At 35.0% G+C, this 22,923-nt stretch overlaps 2 long non-coding RNA genes across 3 annotated transcripts in view; one reads left to right on the top strand and one right to left on the bottom strand.

Moving 5' to 3' along the window:
* The window catches only part of LOC118530783 (uncharacterized), a 122,347-nt gene extending 118,550 nt beyond the window's left edge, over positions 1-3,797 (bottom strand). For both annotated transcript variants that reach the window (XR_013449509.1, XR_004914802.2), the window contains exon 1: positions 3,552-3,797. This is a non-coding gene — a long non-coding RNA (uncharacterized LOC118530783). The remainder of the gene's footprint in view (positions 1-3,551) is intronic.
* The window catches only part of LOC144382505 (uncharacterized), a 145,243-nt gene continuing 122,744 nt past the window's right edge, over positions 425-22,923 (top strand). The window contains exon 1 of the long non-coding RNA XR_013449508.1: positions 425-860. This is a non-coding gene — a long non-coding RNA (uncharacterized LOC144382505). The remainder of the gene's footprint in view (positions 861-22,923) is intronic.

Here is a 22,923-nt window from a genome sequence, read left to right on the forward strand (position 1 = left end):
ATGAGAGACAGAGAGCATGAGAGGGAGGAGGGTCAGAGGGAGAAGCAGACTCCCCGCCGAGCAGGGAGCCCGATGTGGGACTCGATCCCGGGACTCCAGGATCATGACCCGAGCCGAAGGCAGTGGCGTAACCAACTGAGCCACCCAGGCGCCCTTGCCTCCTTTTTTTTAAATTATTGTCTTCTGAGTAAACTTCTTATGAGCGTGTCCTTTAGTTCTACAAAATTAAGTTGCTTCTAACTTCAGGGTATCTGGCACAGCTATAATCTTCTTTTAGCTCTCTAACTCACTCTGCTTCCAGCTGGAAAAGAGGCTGTGAATCATTCTTGATTCCTCTCTTTCTTGCACCTCCAGATTTTACTTTGTAAAATCTCCACACTGCTATCCCCTAAGAATATTTCTAAATAACTTTTCCCATTTCCACTGCTGTGATTTCAACAGTCTCTTCCTAGGGTCCCAATTTCAATGGCCTCTTTCTGAAACTATGGATAATCCACTCTACTGTCAGTGAACTTCTAAAAATGGATTCTGCATTTACTGCAGGAAACATTTCAATATCCTCTATCCTCACTCACCACCAAAACCTAACTATGTCTGCCCAAAGTGTCTTCAAGGTAATACCAATACCATAATATACTTTTAAAGTGTTTGCATGCTTCCTGGGAAAATATGGCATCATCTGTTTAGAGAATCTGATTCATGAGAGCTATACTGTTGAGAAACTCTTTAGAAGCAAACAATCTCTCATAGACCTTCAAATTTTGTTCTTGAGTTAGAATGAGGAAAAGAAAAACATTCAGGTAGAGATGCTGGTACAAGGGAAGACCAAATCATCAGTCTTACAAGGAGGATACACTAAGGTAACTAATACGATTACTTTTATAATTTGTATTTATAATAATATATTTATTATATATTCACAATGAAATACATTATTTTAGTGATGACTTTTTATTGTTAGTCTCTCTGTCTTGGATTATTTCAAGCTATTAGGAATTCAAAGATAACCTATAGCAAAGGACTGTTACCTTTTTTGGAAACAAAGAATACAGATTTTTATGATAAAAGTCTTTTAAATCTACTGCATTTTGTGCTACAGTTGGGTTCCACTTTGTATGGTGTGCAAAAACATCTCTCACATTTATACAAAGTTTTTCTCTACGGAAAACTAGACTGGGTTTTAATATTTGAATTGTATCTGCCAAGCAAAAATTGGGCTTTTCTTCTTTAAAAAAGTCTATATCAAGAGGAACATGTGCATGATTTTTGATTTATTATAATAGGGATTTGGCTTAACATTAAAAGCTTTATTTATGTGGTTCTGTTATTCGTTTTCTTTGAATTTTATTTTTTGTTTATCTATCCTTTGCATCTATATGCTAATATTTAAGTAAATTATTAACAGTAAGTCCATAATGATAAATGTAGGGAAGAAATGAAATTTGTGCCTATGGATGCACATTATTTAGAGCATCTGAAGTACTTATGTGAATTTAATGATCAAAAACTTGAATATATTATAGCATTCTTGCATATTTTATGCATTGTAACATGCTAAGGGGACTGAATTTTTATGATATAAATAAATATAATATGTGTGTGTATATATATATACACCCTTGAAAAGAATGAATGAATTTCTGATTCTCAACCAGGGCAATTGGTGACTGGGGATGTCATTATTTGAAGTAAAAAATAACGTGGAAGAACTGATACGTATTTGGGGGAAGCTGTTATAGTAAATAATTTTTTAGGAAGTGGTGAGGTCACCTACAGGAAATGTACAAAATAAAAAGAGAAAAAGTCTTAAAGTCCTCAGGACTGGTGACAAATTAGGGAGAAAAAGCAAACTAAAACCAAAACTCAATAAAAGGGATCAAGAGAAGTAACCAGAGAAAAAGAAATATAAATAGTATTCTGGAATTCAAGAGAAGTTCACTGTAAGAAAATAGTCCATATTTTTAAGTTGTATAGAAATACTAATTAATATAAGACCTAAAAAAAAGTTTCCATTAGGTTTTACAATTAGGAAAGTGTTACCTTGGTGAGAGCAGTTTAACTCTTGGGTGAAGATTGAAGCCATATGGAAGCAGATGACAGGCTGAGGATGATGGGTGAGAGGAGAGAATATATATAGAAAATAGAGTGTTTGGAGTAAATAAGGAACCAAAGAAATTTCTTGTTTGTTGATTTGTTTGTTAGGCTTTTTTTTTTATTTCATTTAAAAATAAAGGTGAGACTTCCACTTCCAGTGTGGAATGTAAGGAGCTTGGAAGCCATCACTCCTCACCATCACAGGAAAAAAGCTGAACAAACTAAAAGTCAACAATTTTTTTTTAGATGCAGTAGAAAATTAGGTCACCCAGCAAACTACAGCCCCAAAATTGGAGAGACAGACCGTTGGATTCAGAAAATCACAGCTTGTCAGAGGAGAAGCCCAAAAGAAAAAACCTTTGCAAGAACTACCACCAGGATAGGAAACTTAAACTATATTTGATGAAATTGTTGATGGCTAAGTGTGGACAAATTTAAGAGTTAAAAATTTCTAGAGTAGGCCAGTCTTTTCCCCCCACCATGTTCACACACACTCATACACCTTTGTGGTTGTACCTCCAGTAGCCCTACCAGATTCTCACAGTGTAGATCTGAGAAAAATACCCTATGTTTCCACTTCCTAGCAGAGTGAAAGGGAAAGTAGCTATTTTTAAATACATAATATAAATGAAAAATGTCTTTAATGGACTCATCATTAGTAGGATGTGGCCAAAGAAAGAATAAGTGAACTTGAAGAAATATCAATAAAAACTTCCAAAACTGAAATGAAAAGAAAAAAATAATAAGATGGAATAAAATATCCCAAAGATGTGGGACACTTAAAAAAGGTGTAACATATATGTAATGAGCCTGCTAGACAGAGAAAAAAAAATAAAGGACTAGAAGAAAATTGAATGAAAATTTTCCAAAATTAGTTATAAGCAGCAAACCATAGATCCAGGAAGCTCAGAGAATACTGAGCAGAAAAAAATATTAAAAATATCTAATTTAGGTATGATGGTTAATGTTACGTGTCAATTTGACTAGCCTGTGGAACCCAGTTGTTCGCTGGACCACTAGTACAGATATTTCTGTGAAGGTATTTTTTTTAGACATAATCAAAATTTAATTCAATAGACTTTGAATATGGTAGATTATTCTGCTTATAGTGAGTGGGCTTCATCCATTCAGTTGAAGGCTTTGAGAGCAAAGACTGAGGTGTCCCACAAAATAGAAATTCTCCTCAAGACTGCAGTGAAAATGAGATATCAAAGTGAAACAATGAAACATCAACTTCTGCCTGAATTTCCAGCCTCCAGCCTGCTCTACAGATTTTGAAGTTATCAGCCCCTATAATTGCATGAGGAAATTCTTATTCTTTAAAATATTAAAATAAATCTCTCTCTCTCTCTTTTTCTCTCTCCCCCTGTGCATGTGTGTGTATAATATCATAAACTGTGGAAAATCTAAGATAAGGAGAAAATCTAGAAGGAAGTCAAAAAAAGAAAACACTTTACCTTTAGAGGAACAAGGAGAAGAATTATATGGAACTTTTCTTCAGAAACCATGTAGAGAAGACAGTGGAAATACTTAAAGTGTTGGAGGAAATAAACCATCAAGCTAGAATTTTGTATTCAGTGATATTCTCTTCCATAAACGAAAGAAAAATAAAGACTTTCTTAGACCAAAAAAAATTTTTGAGGGAATTTTCTGCCAATAGATCTGCCTTGCAAGAAGTGTTAAAAGAAGTTTTTCAGAACGGAGTTAAATAAGTCAGAAACTCAGATCTACCTAAAGAAGGGAAGAGAGAGAAGGAAGCAATGAGCATAAAGTAAGATCTTTGTCATGTTTATTCTTGGTCTAACAAATAACATTTTGTTCAAAATAATAATAGCAACAATTTATTCAGTAATTATCACTAATGAATAAGTGAAATGAAAATCAATAAGAGGCAGGAGTAAAGAATTAGTAATACTCTTTTATAAGAGTATTATATGCACCACCTGTGAAGTCCTGCAGTGTTATTTGAAGGAGGACTTGGATCAATTGTAAATGCGTATTGCAAATTTAAGGGCAGCCACTAAAAAGAGAAATAAAGTATAATCAGTATGCTAAGAGAGGAGAAAAATGGACTTAGGGAAATGCTTAATTAAAAACAAAGAATGCATAAAAATAGTGGAAGACAAAAAAATAAAAAAATGAGTAGAAAACAGTAAAAAGTATAGTAGATATTATTCCAACCATATAAAAAATCACTTTAAATACCAATGGTTTAAATATACCAATTAAAAGACAGGTACTATCAGAGTAGATTAAAAACAAAAACAAACCAAAAAACACATGACACAACTATATGTTGTTTACAAGAAATCCATGGTTAATATAAAGACACGGGTACATTAAAAGTAAATGAATGGAGAGAAAGATACCGTTCAAACACTAAAAGGAAACTGGATTAGCTATATTACTTTCAGAAAAAGGAGACCTTAGAGCAAAGAAAATTGTCAGGGATAAAGAGGAGCATTGCAAAATTGTAAAGGGAACCATTTTCCAAAAAGACATAAAAATCCTGTGTGTATGTGTGTGTGTGTGTGTGTGTGTGTTCTTTGATGAGGTGTCTGCTCAATTATTTGCCCATTTTTTAATTGGGTTGTTTGTTTTCTTATTTTTTAATGTTAAGATTTCTTTGTATATTTAGGATACTAGTACTTTATTATCTGTTTTACACAGATTTTATCCAAGTTTTGGCTTTCCTTTTTATTCTTTTAATAGTGTCTTTTATGGAGCAGGAGTTTTTAATTTTAATGAAGTCTAACTTGTACATTTTTTTTTCATTAATAGTGCTTTCAGTGTTATAGTTAAGAAGTCATCACAAAAGCCAAGGGCACCAATTTTCTCCTATGTTATCTTCTAGAAGTTTTATAAATTTACATTTTACTTTAAGGTCTGTTATTCATTTTGAGTTAATTTTTGTAAAGGGTGTAAATCTGTGTTTATTTTCATTATTTTGCATATGGATGCCAGTTAATACAGCACCATTTGTTGAGAAGACTGTCCTTTCTCTCTTGAATTGCCTTTCTGTGTTGAATAAGAATAGCGAAAGAGAACATCCTTCCTTGCCTTGTTTCTAATGTTGCTAAGGAAGTATGTCATTCCTCACCATTAAGTATGATGTTATTTGTAGATTTTTGTTGAAGTCCTTTATCCAGTTCAGGAAGTTTCCTTCTATTCCTATTTTGCTGAGAGTTTTTATAGCCAATAGGTCAAATACATTTTTGGCGTCTATTGTTATAATCATAAGATTTTTTTTTCTTTAGCCTGTTGATGTGATGGATTATATTAATTACTTTTGAATGTTGAACCAGTCTTGCATACCTGGAATAAATTTCACTTGGTCATGGTATATAATTTTTTTTATACATTGTTGAATTTGATTTGCTAATATTTTGTTGTACATCTATGTCATGAGAGATATTGGTCTGTAATTTTCCATTCTTATAATGGTTTGTCTTTTTGTAATTAGGATAATACAGGTCTTATCGAATGAGTTAAGAAGTATTCCCTCTGCTTTCACTTTATGCGAGAGATTGTGGAAAATTGGTATAATTTGTTCCCAAAATAGATGATGTCCACCTTTCAGAGATCCAACATTCTATGAGTCCATATACTTAGTATCAGCTTTCAATCAGCTATACAACAATCACAAACACAAATGATCAGGGTGTGTTTACTAGGTGGCAGCCATGGTGCCAATCAAATTTCATGACTTTTTTTTTCCCCACTTAAACCTCATCATAGTTCTATGAAGTTTAAACTATTACTGTCCTCCATTTTACAGATAAGGAAATTAAGACATGGCTTAAAAATTATATGCTGAATATGCATATGTGACTTAAGAGACATAAATGATGTAAGTCAAACTGCTGTGTTTGACACCATGCAACCAATATAATAGTGAAGAATATAGGAAAAAAACACTTTTCTCTTGGTTACGAGAATCCATTCATGGCAAAAGTGCTAAGGTACTATTATTACTATTATCTCTTCAGTGCAATACTGTGTTCTCAAGAAATCAAATTACAATTAGAAAATCTGTTCCTGGGGTGCCTGCCTGGCTCACTTGGTAGAGCATGCAACTCTGGATCTTAGGGTTATAAGTTCCAGCCTCACATTGGGTTAGAGATTACTTAAAAATAAAATCTTTAAAAAACGAAGAAAAATTGTTCTTTTTAAAATATATATATATTTTTTCTATAGTCCACATTACTCTCCTGGTGGTTGCAACACAAGCAGGACTGGATTGCATTTAGCTTGCTGAACACACCAAGCATTTTACATTATCATTTTCTACCTAAGTTCTTTCTGTTGCCCCAATCTTTTTCTCCTGTTGTCTAAATGTCAGATTCTTATTTCTATCATTTAACAGTTTTCTAGTTTCTTTTTCTCTGGGAAATTTTCCCTGACTATCCCTCCATTTCAAGCAAAGTTAAATCATTCCTCCTCCAAATTACTTCACTAATTTGTGCCTTCATTTTATTTCTTAGTAGATCACATACTTATAATTTTTATAATTGTCTGACTCTCCTGTTATATACATTTCCTTGGGATATAAAATCATGATCTAGTTGTGATCCCTGATATCTTATATAAATTATAGCAAACACAGTAAATATTAGATAAATCATTTACTTCCTTGAACATATGGCTTCCTAGTGATAGGTAGAATCAGAGGAAAGAATTTTAAGAAGATTTTTTCCAAGTGTGGTTCCAGAATCACCAGCCCCAGATATAGCTGATATATTTGTAAAATGTACAGATTCGTGTGTCACCTGACGTGCTTTTTATAACAAGATCTCTTTGTGTGGAGAAAATCCATTTTTATCAAGCTCCACAATGATTCTTGTGCATTCTATTCGTAGTTCGATTCCTGCTTAAATCATCAAACGTGTTCTCTTATAAGCTACATTGAGCACTAGACTATTAATAGCTTGGATGTTAGTATAGTGTCTTATATCCTTTCTGTGTCATCTCCTCGCACAATTTGATCCATTTCTTAAGTATCTTCCTTCATCATTTGCACCATACCTCAGATACTTTATCACTTTTTTCAGAAAGCTCACTTTTACAAATACTGTTCTCATGCTCGAGCCTACCTCAAATGCTATTTAAAAATAGCTCCAATATTGTACACCTGAAACTAATATTACACTGTATGTTAACTAACTGGAATTTAAATAAAAACTTTAAAAAATAACTCCAAATGATTGTACAGCTTTTGTGCCTCAGACAGACACCAGTTGGAAGTGTAATGGGGAAAGTTAGCGCCCTTTGCTGAACCAAGTACATTAACTAAAGACTAGGTCAGTATGGAGGAAGCGTACCTTTTCTAATTTGTTCATCCAGATGAACAATTTTTCTGTCCAGATGTGGATATTTTGGTTATTTACCTACAGGTCTTGTGTGTGCTTGCTCACCCTGTTATCATTTATTGACATCTAGTGTAATTACTGTGCTAAAGTCTTTGTATTTTCTCCTTCAATCCTCAAAATAACCTTAACATATCGGTTGCATTTCTTAAGGTAGGACAACAGAGATAACAAAAACAACCAAAAATAAATAGCAATTCAAACAGAATAGAAACGTGTTTCTTGCTCTTGTAAACAGATCAGTGATTCAAAATTCCTGTCCAGAGACTATATGTTGAACATGTAGGTGATTGTTCACACAGTTATTCAGGGTTAAATGTGAATGAAGAGTCAGCCATATATGCTTTATAAGTGGATTTCAAGTTTACCCTGGATGCTGACATCCAGCCCATAGATGAAAAAGAGCATGAAGGATTGTCTATGGGTTTTTGGTGTGCGTGTGTGTGTGTATGTGTGTGTGAGAGAGAGAGAGAGACTAAGTTTTACACATATTGCACATCACTTTAGTTCACTGTCCATTGACTAGAACTCAATTCAGTGCTAAATGTAACTGCAAGAAGGTTTGAAAAATAGTGTAGCTGTATTTACAGGAGGAAGAAATAGGGTTGATTAGTATCTGACAGTCTCTGCCTCATAGGTAAGATTCTTTTTGCAACTGAGTAAACAGAGGCTTACTAAGTCTAAGAAATTGAATTATCCTTATATATTTAGCACATTTTGAAATTGGGCTTTGATGACTCTTCTGACTTCCAAAGCCAGAGCTATTAAGCATGCTTTGATAGATGCTTTAAGATTTAGCTTAAAAAATATCCTGTGAAGACTTTCCTGAATAAATTAATTTATAGAAGTCATGCAATATAACAGACGCTGGGAAAAGGCCTAAGAACTCTTTGTGGAAGTTAAACAGAAATCATCAATGTACTTTTAGTACCATGTGCCTCTTTGATTTTCTAATTCAGTATATTATCTGGAGGTAGTCCAGAATTTTAATAAAATAAATGTTATTTAAATTTTCTCATGGGGAAAAATTAATCACCAAATAGCTACCAATGATACATTGATAACTAAATACATTGGCAATTAAAATATTTTATCATGAAAAAAGTAAAAAATCACTTTTTTACCTGGCTCACACAATTATTGGCAGAATCATATAATTGGTTTAAAAAAAAAAAAAAACATGATATGGTTTGGGACACACACACACATAAATATTTTGCTGTCATTTCTTTTAAAAATGATTCAAGGTTTTTATTTTATTTTTTGTACATATATTCATATACATACATACATGTATACATGTATAAATATACATTTATATATTTGTGTGTGTATATACTTTTTATTTATTTGTGTGTGAGTGTGTGTGTGTGTATACTTTTTAGTAAATTTTGCCATCTCACTTCCAGGAATAATGGTGCAATAGAGTTGAAAATTCTAATTTTGTAGTAAAAGTGGCATTGATATTTTCATTGCTTTATATGATATAGTGGGACTAGACTGGAAATTGGGATACCTGTGCTGTATTAAAAACTCTGTAATAACCAGTTGTATAATATTAAACAGTTCTCTCTGTTATTCTGGACTCATTTTCTCATTGCTATCGGAAATATCTGCTCTAGAGCTAGGTGAATTTATCTGAGATCTGTTCTAGGTCAAATAATTTTAGTTTGTTCTTGATTGTAGACCACGTTTTAAGTAATTTCTCTTATTTAATGGTTCTTATTTTAAACTATTGTCTTATCATAGAGGGTTTGGCTATTTTAAAACATTTTATGTTATTATAGTTTTGCTGCCCACGATTTGGGGAATACTGAACATATATGTATTATTGACAAAGGAATGTATAATGCTTTCGGATAATAATCTTGTGAATATCATTTTTCATTGCATTGGTGGCATTGTATGGTAGTGTAGAAAACAGAATATTTAATTTGCGGTAATAATAAATGATTTTAATACTAATTGATTTTCAGCAAGTTAAGTAGCTTCTATGAGCTTCGGCTTTCTCACCTACAGAAAATAGTAGCTCTGTCTTAAGAATTTGGTGATACTTAAATATGTGAATGGCTTTTATTGACTAGTCTGAATATACTCTTTTTTCTTAATTTTATTATGTTAGTCACCATACATTACATCATTAGTTTTAGATGTAGTGTTCCATGATTCATTGTTTGCATATAACACCCAGTGCTCCCTGCAGAACGTGCCCTCCTTACTACCCAGCACCAGGCTAACACATTCCCCCACACCCCTCCCCTCTAGAACCCTCAGTTTGTTTCTCAGAGTCCATAGTCCCTCATGGTTCATCTCCCCCTCCGATTTCCCCCCCTTCATTTTTCCCTTCCTACTATCTTCTTTTTCTTTAACATATAATGTATTATTTGTTTCAGGGGTACAGGTCTGTGATTCATCACTTACAAAATTCACATGCTCACCATAGCACATACCCTCCCCAATGTCCATCACCCAGCCACCCCATCCCTCCCACCCCATACCACTCCAGCAACCCTCACTTTGTTTCCTGATATTAAGAGTCTCTTATGCTTTATCTCTGTCTCTGGTTTTATCTTGTTTCATTTTTTCCTCCCTTCCCCTATGATCCTCTGTCTTGTTTCTCAAATTCCTCATATCAGTGAGATCATATGATATTTGTCTTTCCCTGACTGACTTATTTTGCTTAGCATAATACCCTCTAGTTTTATCTACATTGTTGCAAATGGCAAGATTTTTTTTTTGACGGCTGTATAATATTCCATTGTATATATATACCATGTCTTCTTTACCCATTTGTCTGTTGATGGACATCTTGGCTCGTTCCATAGTTTGGCTATTGTGGACATTGCTGCTATAAACATTGGGGTGCATGTACCCCTTTGGATCACTACATTTGTATCTTTGGGGTAAATACCCAGTAGTACAATTGGTGGGTCATAAGGTAGCTCTATTTTCACCTTTTTGAGGAACCTCCATACTGTTTTCCAGAATGGCTGCACCAGCTTGCATTCCCACCTACAGTGTAAGAGGGTTCCCCTTTCTCTGCATCCTAGCCAACATCTGTCATTTCCTGACTTGTTAATTTTAGCCATTCTGACTGGTGTGAGGTGGTATCTCATTGAGGTTTTGATTTGGATTTCCCTGATGCCGAGCGATATTGAACACTTTTTCATGTGTCTATTGGCCATTTGGCTGTCTTCTTTGCAGAAGTATCTGTTCATGTCTTCTGCCCATTTCTTGATTGGAATATTTGTTCTTTGGGTGTTGAGTTTGATAAGTTCTTTATAGATTTTGGATACTAGCCCTTTATCTGATATGTCATTTGCAAATATCTTCTCCCATTCTGTCAGTTGTCTTTTGGTTTTGTTGACTGTTTCCTTTGCTGTGCAAAAGCTTTTTATCTTGATGAAGTCCCAATAGTTCCTTTTTGCCCTTGCTTCCCTTGCCTTTGGTGATGTGTTTAGGAAGTTGCTGCAGCTGAGGTTGAAGACGTTGCTGCCTGTGTTCTCCTCAAGGATTTTGATGGATTCCTGTCTCACATTGAAGTCTTTCATCCATTTTGAGTCTATTTTTATGTGTGGTGTAAGGAAATGGTCCAGTTTCATTCTTCTGCATGTGGCTGTCCAATTTTCCCAACACCATTTGCTGAAGAGACTGTCATTTTTCCTTTGGAAATTCTTTCCTGCATTGTCTAAGATTAGTTGACCATAGAGTTGAGGGTCCATTTCTGGCCTCTCTATTCTGTTCCATTGATCTATGTGTCTGTTTTTGTGCTGGTACCATATTGTCTTGATGATGACAGCTTTGTAATAGAGCTGGAAGTCCGGAATTGTGATGCCGCCAGCTTTGCTTTTCTTTTTCAACATTCCTCTGGCTATTCGGGGTCTTTTCTGGTTCCATACAAATTTTAGGATTATTTGTTCCATTTCTGTGAAAAAAGTGGATGGTATTTTGATAGGGATTGCATTAAATGTGTAGATTGCTCTAGGTAGCACTGACATCTTCACAATATTTGTTCTTCCAATCCATGAGCATGGAACATTTCTCCATTTCTTTGTGTCTTCCTCAATTTTTTTCATGAGTATTCTATAGTTTTCTGAGTACAGATCCTTTGCCTCTTTGATTAGATTTATTCCTAGGTATCTTATGGTTTTGGGTGCAGTTGTAAATGCGATTGACTCCTTAATTTCTCTTTCTTCTGTCTTGTTGGTGTATAGAAATGCCACTGATTTCTGTGCATTGATTTTATATCCTGCCACTTTATTGAACTCCTGTATGAGTTCTAGGAGTTTTGGGGTGGAGTCTTTTGGGCTTTCCACATAAAGTATCATATCATCTGCAAAGAGTGAGAGTTTGACTTCTTCTTTACCGAATTGGATGCATTTTATATATTTCTGTTGTCTGATTGCTGAGTCTAGGACTTCTAGTACTATGTTGAATAGCAGTGGTCAGAGTGGACATCCCTGCCATGTTCCTGACCTTAGGGGAAAAGCTCTCAGGTTTTCCCCATTGAGAATGATATTCGCTGTGGGTTTTTCATAGATGGCTTTTATGATATTGAGGTATGTACCCTTTATCTCTATACTCTGAAGAGTTTTAATCAAGAAAGGATGCTGTATTTGTTAAATGCTTTTTCTGCATCTATTCAAAGGATCATATGGTTCTTTTTCTTTCTTTTATTAATGTATTATACCACATTGATTGATTTGTGGATGTTGAACCAACCTTGCAGCCCAGGAATAAATCCCACTTGATCGTGGTGAATGATCCTTTTAATGTACTGTTGGGTCCTATTGGCTAGTTTATTGGTGAGAATTTTTCATCCATGTTCATCAGAGATATTGGTCTGTAATTCTCCTTTTTGATGGGGTCTTTGTCTGGTTTTGGGATCAAGGTAGTGCTGGCCTCCTAAAATGAGTTTGGAAGTTTTCCTTCCATTTCTATTTTTTGGAACAGTTTCAGAAGAATAGGTATTAATTCTTTAAATGTTTTAGAATTTCCTTGGGAAGCCATCTGGCCCTGGGCTCTTGTTTGTTGGGAGATTTTTTTTTTTAAGATTTTATTTATTTATTTGACAGAGAAAGACACAGCGAGAAAGGGAACCCAAGCAGGAGCATTGGGAGAGGTAGAAGCAGGCTTCCCGCTGAGCAGGGAGCTGGATGTGGGGCTCGATCCCAGGACCCTGGATCACGACCCGAGCCAAAGGCAGATGCTTAACGACTGAGCCACCCAGGCGCGCCTGTTGGCATATTTTTGATTACTGCTTCAATTTCCTTACTGGTTATGGGTCTGTTCAGGTTTTCTATTTCTTCCTGGTTCAGTTTGGGTAGTTTATACTTCAATGGGAATGCATCCATTTCTTCCAGATTGTCTAATTTTTGGCATATAATTGCTCATAATATGTTCTTATAATTGTATTTGGTGTTGGTGTGATCTCTCCTCTTTCATTCACGATTTTCTTTACTTGGGTCATTTCTCTTTTCTTTTTGATAAGTCTGGCCAGGAGTTTATCAATCTTATTAATTCTTTCAAAGAACCAGCTCATAGTTTCGTTGATATGTTCTACTGTTCTTTTGGTTTCTATTTCATTGATTTCTGCTCTGATCTTTATTATTTCTCTTCTCCTGCTGGGTCTAGGCTTTATTTGCTGTTCTTTCTCCAGCTCCTTTAGGTGTAGGGTTAGGTTGTGTATTTGAGACTTTCTTGTTTCTTGAGAAAGGCTTGTATTGCTATATACTTTCCTCTTAGGACTGCCTTTGCTGCATCCCAAAGATTTTGAACAGTTGTGTTTTCATTTTCATTTGTTTCCATGAATTTTTAAATTCTTCTTTAATTTCCTGGTTGACCCATTCATTCTTTAGTAGGATGCTCTTTAGCCTCTATGTATTTGAGTTCTTTCCAAATTTCCTCTTGTGATTGAGTTCTAGTTTCAAAGCGTTGTGGTCCAAAAATATATAGGGAATGATCCCAGGCTTTTGGTACCAGTTGATACCTGATTTTGACCTAGGATGTGATCTATTCTGGAGAATGTTCCATGGGCACTAGAGAAGAGTGTGTCTTCTGTTGCTTTGGCATGGAATGTTCTGAATATATCTGTGAAGTTCATTTGGTCCAGTGTGTCATTTAAAGCCTTTATTTCTTTGTTGACCTTTTGCTTAGATGATCTGTCCATTTCAGTGAGGGGAGTGTTAAAGTCCCCTACTATTATTGTATTGTTGTTGATGTGTTTCTTTGAATTTTTTATTAATTGGCTTATATAATTGGTTGCTCCCATGTTAGAGGCATAGATATTTACAATTGTTAGATCTTCTTGTTGGATAGACCCTTTAAGTATGATATAGTGTCCTTCCTCATCTCTTTTTATAGTCTTTGGTTTAAAATCTAATTTGTCTGATATAAGGATTGCCACCCCAGCTTTCTTTTGGTGTCCATTAGCATGGTAAATGGTTTTCCACCCACTCACTTTCAATCTGGAGGTGTCTAAAATGAGTCTCTTGCAGACATTATATCGATGGGTCTTTTTTTTTTTTTTTATCTAATCTGATACCCTGTGTCTTTTGATTGGGGCATTTAGCCCATTTGCATTCAGGGTAACTATTGAAAGAGATGAATTTAATGCCATTGTATTGCCGGTCAGGTGACTGTTACTATGTATTGCCTCTATTCCTTTCTGGTCTATGTTACTTTTAAGCTCTCTCTTTGCATAGAGGACCCCTTTCAATATTTCTTGTAGGGATGGTTTGGTGTTTGCAAATTCTTGTAGTTTTTGTTTGTCCTGGAAAGTTTTTATCTCTCTTTCTATTTTCAGTGACAGCCTAGCTGGATATAGTATTCTTGGCTGCATATTTTTCTCATTAGTGCTCTGAATATATCATGCCAGTCCTTTCTGGCCTGCCAGGTCTCTGTGGATAGGCCTGCTGCCAGTCTAATGTCTCTACCATTGTAGGTTACAGATCTCTTGTCCCGAGCTGCTTTCAGGATTTTCTCTTTGTCTCTGAGACTTGTAAGTTTTACTATTTGATGTCAGGGTGTTGACCTATTTTTATTGATTTTGAAAGGGGTTCTCTGTGCCTCCTGGACTTGGACGCCTGTTTCCTTCCCCAAATTGGGGAAATTCTCCACTATAATTTGCTCCAATATACCTTCTTCCTTTCTCTCTCTTTCTTCTTCTTCTCCGATCCCAATTATTCTAATATTGTTTCGTCTTATGGTATCACTTATCTCTCGAATTCTCCCCTCGTGATCCAGTAATTGTTTATCTCTCTTTTTCTCAGCTTCTTTATTCTCCATCATTTGGTCTTCTATATCACTGATTCTTTCTTCTGCCTCATTTATCCTAGCAGTTAGAGCCTCCATTTTTGATTGCACCTCCTTAATAGCCTTTTTGATTTCAGCTTGTTTAGACTTTAGTTCTTTAATTTTCCAGAAAGGGATTCTCTAGTATCTTCCATGCTTTTTTCAAGCCCAGCTAGTATCTTTATAATCATCATTCTGTACTCTAGTTCTGATATCTTACTAATATCCATATTGATTAAGTCCCTGGCAATCAGTACTGCCTCTTGTTCATTTTTTTGAAGTGAGTTTTTTCTATTTTGTCATTTGTTCAGAGAAGAATAGATGAATGAGAGAACAAAATGCTAAAAGGGTAACAATGACCCCTAAGCAAATCAGAAGAGACCTGAAACCGGGGAAAAGAAAGGGCAAGAAAGAAAAGAAAAAAGGAACATTATCAGGCTGGTGAATAGATCAGAGCCACACACTAGATTTTGGGCGTATTTTGGTCTGTTAGAAGAAATTGCCTCCCAAAATTTTAAAGAAAGAAAAACTTATATATGCACAATAATAAGGGTAAATATGATGAAGGGATGAAACATGACTGTAAAGATGAAAATTATAAAATATTTTATATAAGGAATTGATAAGAAGTTGGTTGAAAAAAGAAAGAAGAAAAATTAGAAAACAAAACAGAAGAAACAAAAAAGGGTGAGAATGTGATCAGACAGGAAACTAGAACAAAGCCATACACTAGAGATTTAGGGTATATTTTGGTCTGTTAGAAGAAACTGTATCCCAGAATTTTAAAGAGAGAAAAACTTATATATACACAAAATATAAGGTTAAATACAATGAAGGGATAGTATATGACTCTAAAAATGAAAATTAAAAAGGATTTTAAAAAAGGAATTGATAAGATGTTGGTTGAAAAAGGAAAAAAGAAAACTTTAAAAAAAAATTAGTAAAAGAAAAAAAAGAAAATTTAAAAAATTAAATTTGAAGGACTAAAGAATCATGGGGAAAAAAGCCATGAATTCTATGTGCTGTATTCCCCTAGTGCTGGACTTCTGATATTCTCATTGATTGGTAAACTTGGTCTTGGCTGGTTGTTCTTGCTGATCTTCTGGGGGAGGGGCCTGTTGCAATGATCCTCAAGTGTTTTTGCCGGAGGCAGAATTACACTGCCCTTGTCAGGGACCAGACTAAGTAATCTGCTCAGATTTGCTCTTGGTAGCTTTTGTTCCCTGAACACTTTCTGTAAAGCTTTGGAGGACAAGAATGAAAATGGCAGCTGCTCAATCCCTGCCCTGGAGGAACTGAAAGCTCGTGGCTCCACTCCTCAGTGAGCCCTCTGAGAAAAGCAGTCAACCACTCCCATCTCCCCGGTCTCCAGATGCACTCTGTGCTCACCTGGCCTGTGACCGAGCATTTCTATCTCTGGCATATGACCCCGTGTGGAGTCTCAAACTCAGCAGATTCCTGTGGTGCGCTCCCGCACTGCTCCTCCCAGGGGAGGAACGGGAGTCTCCCCAGATCTACCACTTGTTGGGTCCCTGCTCGAAGACCAGTGGCCCAACTGTGCCATGGATCACAGTTTATGGCAACCCTGAGCTGAGACCCTATTCCTCAGCTCCGTCTCTGCAGCCAGCTTCCCCACTCTGATACCTGGGAGCTCTGCTGCACTCGGGCACCCCCGGTCTCTCTGTGACCCTGAGGGTCCTGAAACCACACTGTCTCAGGGAGGGTTCCACCGCCTGTTTAGCCACTGGAGCGACATCCCTCAGCGGAGCAGACTTCTAAAAGTTCCAATTTTGTGCTCTGCTGCTCTATCACTTGCCCATAGCAGCTGACAGAAGCTCCCCCCCCCACGGTCTATCTTCCTGAGTATTGCCTCGGATTCACTTCTCCACATGTCCTACCTTCCAGAAAGTGGTCGCTTTTCTGTTCAGAGAGTAGGTGCTATTCTTTTCTTCAATCTCTTGTTGAGTTCATAGGTATTCAGAATGGTTTGATCCCTATCTAGCTGAATTCCTGGGACCAGACGAAATTTAGGTCTCCTACTCCTCTGCCATCTTGCTCCTCCTCCAGGGTCTTTATTCTTAAATCACCTTAGTAATATTTTCTTGCTTCGTGTGATTTCCTTTTCATTTTTATTTAAATATCTTTGGTGATAATTTCAATATCCAGTGTTGTCTGGTAATTCTTATGATTGTCAATATTTGCTAGTATTATTGTTGCTATGTTATAATGTAAGCATTTTGACTAATATTTTTTTCAACCTAAGCTATTTTATATCCAATTAAAAGAGCAATAAGGACTTACAAAGTAATAATTTGTTTTCTTTTGAAGATCCACAGAAATAATTAAGTTTTATACTGTTCATTAAAATCATTGTTTGCATTGAACCAATATTATGTGTATTATAAGGGGATATTCATTTTAAGGCAAAAAAAATGCTATTATGCTACTTCTATAGCCAATTTTGAATACAAAAAGTCTATCATGGTTTTGATTAATGCTTCAATTTACCCATTGTAATATATGCAAATATATTTTTATGACAGTCAAGTAATAGATAACCCTCTACTTTTCTAGATTGTAATGGAAGAAATCCAAAGATGAACCATAATTAAAAGTGTATATTGAACCAAATAGATTACTACATTTTAGATGATAAATCACCTCATTTGGGAAAATGGTACCAATCAATTAAAATAACTCCTAAAAGAGAATCCCTAAGAAAAAGACATAATTCATATTTCTAAGACCTTTGATAAAATTTTTTTAAAAAGGAAATGTAATTACAGATGGATACAAAGTGAAACTAATACTATAAAGATAAAGTTAAACAAGAGTATTATTAGTAATGGAGAAAATGATAATTAAGTCATTTTAACTTAGAAATTATATCCATTAGGTAATAAAATAACATCATAATTTATAAAGAGATGGCTCCAAATGCTTGCCATTAACTTGAAAATTATTTAAAAATTCTTTTAATTCATAGATTCATAATCAATCTAAGAATATCAATGAGGCCAATCTTGCTGCTATCAGTAATGCTGTAAATAGATGAGATCCTGCTGCTTATCATCAAAAGTGGGTCTAAGAAAAATCAGTGAAACTAGTACATCCAAAGTTGTCACTTAATGATTTTACAGTATATTTATACAGAGTTCCACATTTTGGGCATTATGCTCTAATGGATTTAGAATGTTGCTAAATGTTACTTATTTTAATTTTATAATAAATATCTAATAGATAATTTAAGAAAAGAAAATTTCTAAAAATGGAATTCTTTAATTACTAATGTGCTGGATATTCATTGTTTGAGATACCCTTTCCCACCTAGCTCCCAGACACAGTTTTCTGCCCACATCCACCCTGTTCAGTACTCAGAAAGACTAATCCCTGCTGGCAGCATCTCCTTCCCCCAACCCATCCCAATACTGCTGAGGACTTCTGGCCATGTTACAACAAAGGGAGGCAAGAAGAAAAGAAGAAGGAGAAGGAGAAGGAGAAGAAGAAGAAGAAGAAGAAGAAGAAGAAGAAGAAGAAGAAGAAGAAAAAGAAGAAGAAGAAGAAAAAGAAGAAGAAGAAAAGAAGAAGAAAGAAGAAGAAGAAGGAAGAGGAGGAGGATGAGGGAGGAGAGGAAGAAGGGGGGAAGAGGAGGAGGGGGAGAAGAAGAAAGAAAAAGAAAGAAGAAGAAAGGAAGGAAAAACTGCCAGAAACTGGAGTAATTCTTCTGCTCTCCCTTCTGTGTCATGTCTCTCTCAGTAATGTATCCATCTTTGTGTTATCAATAGTCACTGGGCTCCAGTAAAAATATTTACTATCCTTGTTTCTTCAGCAAAAGGACTGTGATAGTTTCCCACTGCAGTAGTTTTCTAGGCATATTCCCATCCCTTGTTTTGATCCCTGACAATGTATTCCCAGACTTTGTAGGAAGTGTCTCCATGAAGACTCTTTATTTAAAATGTTCGGGATGAATTCTAATTCCTGTCAAAAACTCAGCCTAAAATATCTAGAAATAATAACTTTTGAAACTTTGGTAAATATTCTGTATGCATACATACACTATAGTTCTACCTCTATAACTGTACATATGGTAATCTTCTGCATTTTTTCTTTTTTTCAATTTTATTTCTGGGATAGATGATATACAGTGTTGTATTAGTTTAGTAGCAGATATACAATATAGTGATTCAACAGTTCTATACATTATTCAGTGCTCATATTGATAAGTATACTCTTAATCCCCTCACCTACTTCACCCATCCCCTCACCCACCTCCCCTCTGGTAATGATCAGTTTGTTCTCTATAGTTAAGTCTGTTTGGGGGTTTGTTTCTTTTTTGCTTTGTTTCTTTGTTTTGTTTCTTAAATTCTACATATGAGTGAAATCATATGGTACTTGTCTTTCTCTGACTGACATTTCACTAGCATAATACTCTCTAGCTCTATCCACATTGTTACAAATGGCAAGATTTCATTTTTTTATGGTTGAGTAAGATTCCACTGGAGATATATATATACATATACATACTACCCCTTCTTCATTCATTCATTAGTTGATGAACATTTGGGCTGTTCTCCTAGTTTAGCTATTGCTGATAATGCTGCTATAAATATCAGGGTGTGTGCATCCCTTTGAATTAGTATTTTTGTATCCTTTGGATAAATACCTTGTAGTGCAATTGCTGGATCATAGGATAGTTTTATTTTTAACTTTTTGAAGAAACTCCATAGTGTTTTCCAGAGTGGCTGCACCAGTTTGCATTCCCACCAGCAGTGTAGGAGGGTTCCCCTTTCTCCACATCCTTGCCAACACCTGTTGTTTCCTGTGCTGTTAATTCTAGCCATTCTGACTGGTGTAAAGTGATATCTCTTTATAGTTTTGATTTGTATTCCCCTGATGATCAGTGATGTTGAACATCTTTTCATGTGTCTTTTGGCCATCTGTATGTCTTCTTTGGAAAAGTGTCTATTCATATCTTCTGCCCATTTTTTAACTGGGTTATTTGTTTTTTGGGTGTTGAATTTTAGAAGTTCTTTGTATATTTTGGATATTAACCCTTTATTAGATATATCATTTGCAAATGTCTTCTCCCATTCTGTAGGTTGCCTTTTAGTTTTGTTGATTGTTTCCTTTGCTGCGCAGAAGCTTTTTATTTTGATGTAGTCCCAATAGTTTATTTTTGCTTTTGTTTCCCTTGCCTTTAGAGACTATCTAGGAAAATGATGTTATGACCAATGTCAGAGAAATTACTACCTGTGCTCTCTACTAGGATTTTTATGGTTTCAGGTCTTACATTTAGGTCTTCAATATATCTTTAGCTTATTTTTGTGTATGGTGTAAGAAAGCGATCCAGTTTCAGTCTTTTGCATTTTGCTGTCCAATTTTCCCAACACCATTTGTTGAAGAGACTGTCTTTTCTCCATTGCATATTATTTCCTTTTTTGTCAAAGATTAACTTATTATATAGTCATGGGTTTATTTTCCTGTTCTCTGTTTTTTTCCATTGATGTGTTTCTATTTTTATGTCAATACCATACTTTTTAAATTACTACTGCTTTGTGGAATATCTTGATATCTGGGATTGTGATATTTCCAGTTTTCTTCTTTTTCAAGATTGCTTTGGCTATTCAGGATCTTTTGTGGTTCCATACAAATTTTAGGATTATTTGTTCTAGTTTTGTGAAAAATGCTGTTGGTATTTTGGTAGGGATTACATGAAATCTGTAGATTGCTTTGGGTAGTATGGACTTTTTAAAAGTTTTTATTTAAATTCCAGTTAGTTAACATACAGTGTAATATTAGTTTCAAGTTTACAATTTAGTGTTTCAACACTTGCATACAACACCCCGTGCTCATCACAAGTATACTCCTTAATCCCCATCACCTATTAACCTATCCCCCGAACCACCTGCCCTCTGGTAACCATCAGTTTATTCTCTGTAGTTAAGAGTCTGTTTCTTGGTTTGCCTCTCTTTCCCTTTTTTTCCCTATGCTTGTACAGCCACTCTGGAAAACAGTATGGAGGTTCCTCAAAAAGTTAAAAAATATAACTACCATATCTGTATATTGATCTTGGATCCTGCAAACTTACCAAATTCATTTATCAGTTCTAGAAGTCTTTTGATGGGTCTTTAGAGTTTTCTATATATAGTATCATGTCATCTGCCAAATAGTGAAAATTTTACTTCTTCTTTTTCAATTTGTATGCTTCTTATTTCTTTTTGTTGTCTGATAGTTGTGGCTAGGACTTCTAGTATTATGTTGAATAAAAGTGGTGAGAGTGGATATCCCTGTCTTATTCCTGATCTTAGGGGAAAAGCTCTCAGTTTTTCACCATTGAGTATGATGTTGACTGTGGGTTTTTCATGTATGGTCTTTATTATGTTGAGGTATGTTCCCTCTAACCCTACTTTGTTGGGCTTTTTCATCATGAATGGATGCTGTACTTTGTCAAATGCTTTTTCTGCATCTACTGAAATGATCATATGGTTTTTATCCTTCCTTTTGTTGATGTGATGTATCACATTGATTGTTTTGCTAACATTGAACCACCCTCACATCCCAGGAATAAATCCCACTTGATTGTGGTGAATGATTTTTTTAATACATTGTTGGATTCAGTTTGCTAATAGTGCTGGTCTCATAGAATAAATTTGGAAACTTTCTTCCACTTGTATTTTTGTAACTAGTTGGAGAAATATAGGTATTAACTGTTCTTTCAATGATAGAATTCATCTGTGAAGCTGTCTGGTCTCAGACTTTCGTTTTTTGGGGGTTTTTTGATTACTGATTCAATTTCATTGCTGGTAATCAGTCTATTCAAGTTTTCTATTTCTTCCTGATTCAATTTGGGATGTATGTGTCTTGGAACTTATCCCTTTCTTCTAGGTTGCCCTATTTGTTGGCATATAATTTTTCATAATATTCTATTTCAATCTTTTGTATTTCTGTGCTGTTTATTGTTATTTCTCCTCTTCCATTTCTGATTTTATTTGAGTACTCTTTCTTTCTTTTTTGATGAATCTGGCTAAAGTTTTATCAGTTTTGTTGATCTTTTCAAAGAACCAGCTCCTGGTTTTATTGATCTGTTTTATTCTTTTTAGTTTATACATTGTTTATTTCTGCTCTGGTCTTTACTATTTCCTTCCTCTACTGGTTTTGGATTTTGTTTATTATTCTTTTTCTAGCTCCTTCAGGTATAAGGTAGGTTTATTTGAGATTTTACTTGTTTCTTGGAGATAGGCCTGTACTGCTATAAACTTCCCTCTTACAACAGTTTTTGCTGCATCCCAGTGATTTTGAACTGTTATGTTTTCATTTTCATTTGTCTCCATGTATTTTATTATTTCATCTTTGATTTCTTGGTTTAACCATTCATTGTTTGCTAGCATGTTATTTAACCTCTATATATGTGTATTCTTTCCAGATTTTTTCTTGTGGTTGATTTCTACTTTGATAGCATTGGGGATGTTATGCATTTCTAACTCACTTTTATATCCTCTCAGTGTGGTACAGTGGTTAGCAGAACTTGCTTTGCATTACAATCTCATTCCTGTCATTTACTAGTTATGTGACCTTAGAAAAACATGTTTAAACACTTCGTGTCGTAGATTCTTAGTCTGTGAAATGGAGATGATAAGAATATCTGCCTCATCAAGTATTTCTGAATATTAAGTGAGTTGAGAAAGATGAAGTCCTTGGAAAACTGTGGTACATAAGCCTTCAATAAATTATAGTTGTTTATTTTGATACTTTGTAATTATTATTGATAATGTTGATATTATTATCATTGCTTTCACCTTCCCATGGTATAGGATAAGGCTGAGATGCTCAAAAAAGATAAATGTACACACCTAAGCATGCATAAGAATATATATTCTAATAAATCCCCAAAATAGTGGTGGTTTTCAATATCTTAAACTTTGGTTTATCTTATAGTAGAAAACATCTCGTTTGTATTATGTGGTAATTAATAATGTAAATAAGGATATTTTCTAATAGGTATGATTTGCATTTCTTTTTTTATCTTTTTAAGGTTTATTTATTTGAGAGAGGGAGAGAGAACACGTGGAAGGGAGAGGCAGAGGAAGAGGGAGAGAGAGAGAAAATCCTCAAGCAGATTCCCCACTGAGCACAGAGCCCCATGCAGAGCTTGATCTCAGAACCCTGAGAT

The sequence above is a fragment of the Halichoerus grypus genome, chromosome 7 (assembly GCF_964656455.1).
Source record: "Halichoerus grypus chromosome 7, mHalGry1.hap1.1, whole genome shotgun sequence".
In the NCBI taxonomy this organism is placed as follows: domain Eukaryota; kingdom Metazoa; phylum Chordata; class Mammalia; order Carnivora; family Phocidae; genus Halichoerus; species Halichoerus grypus.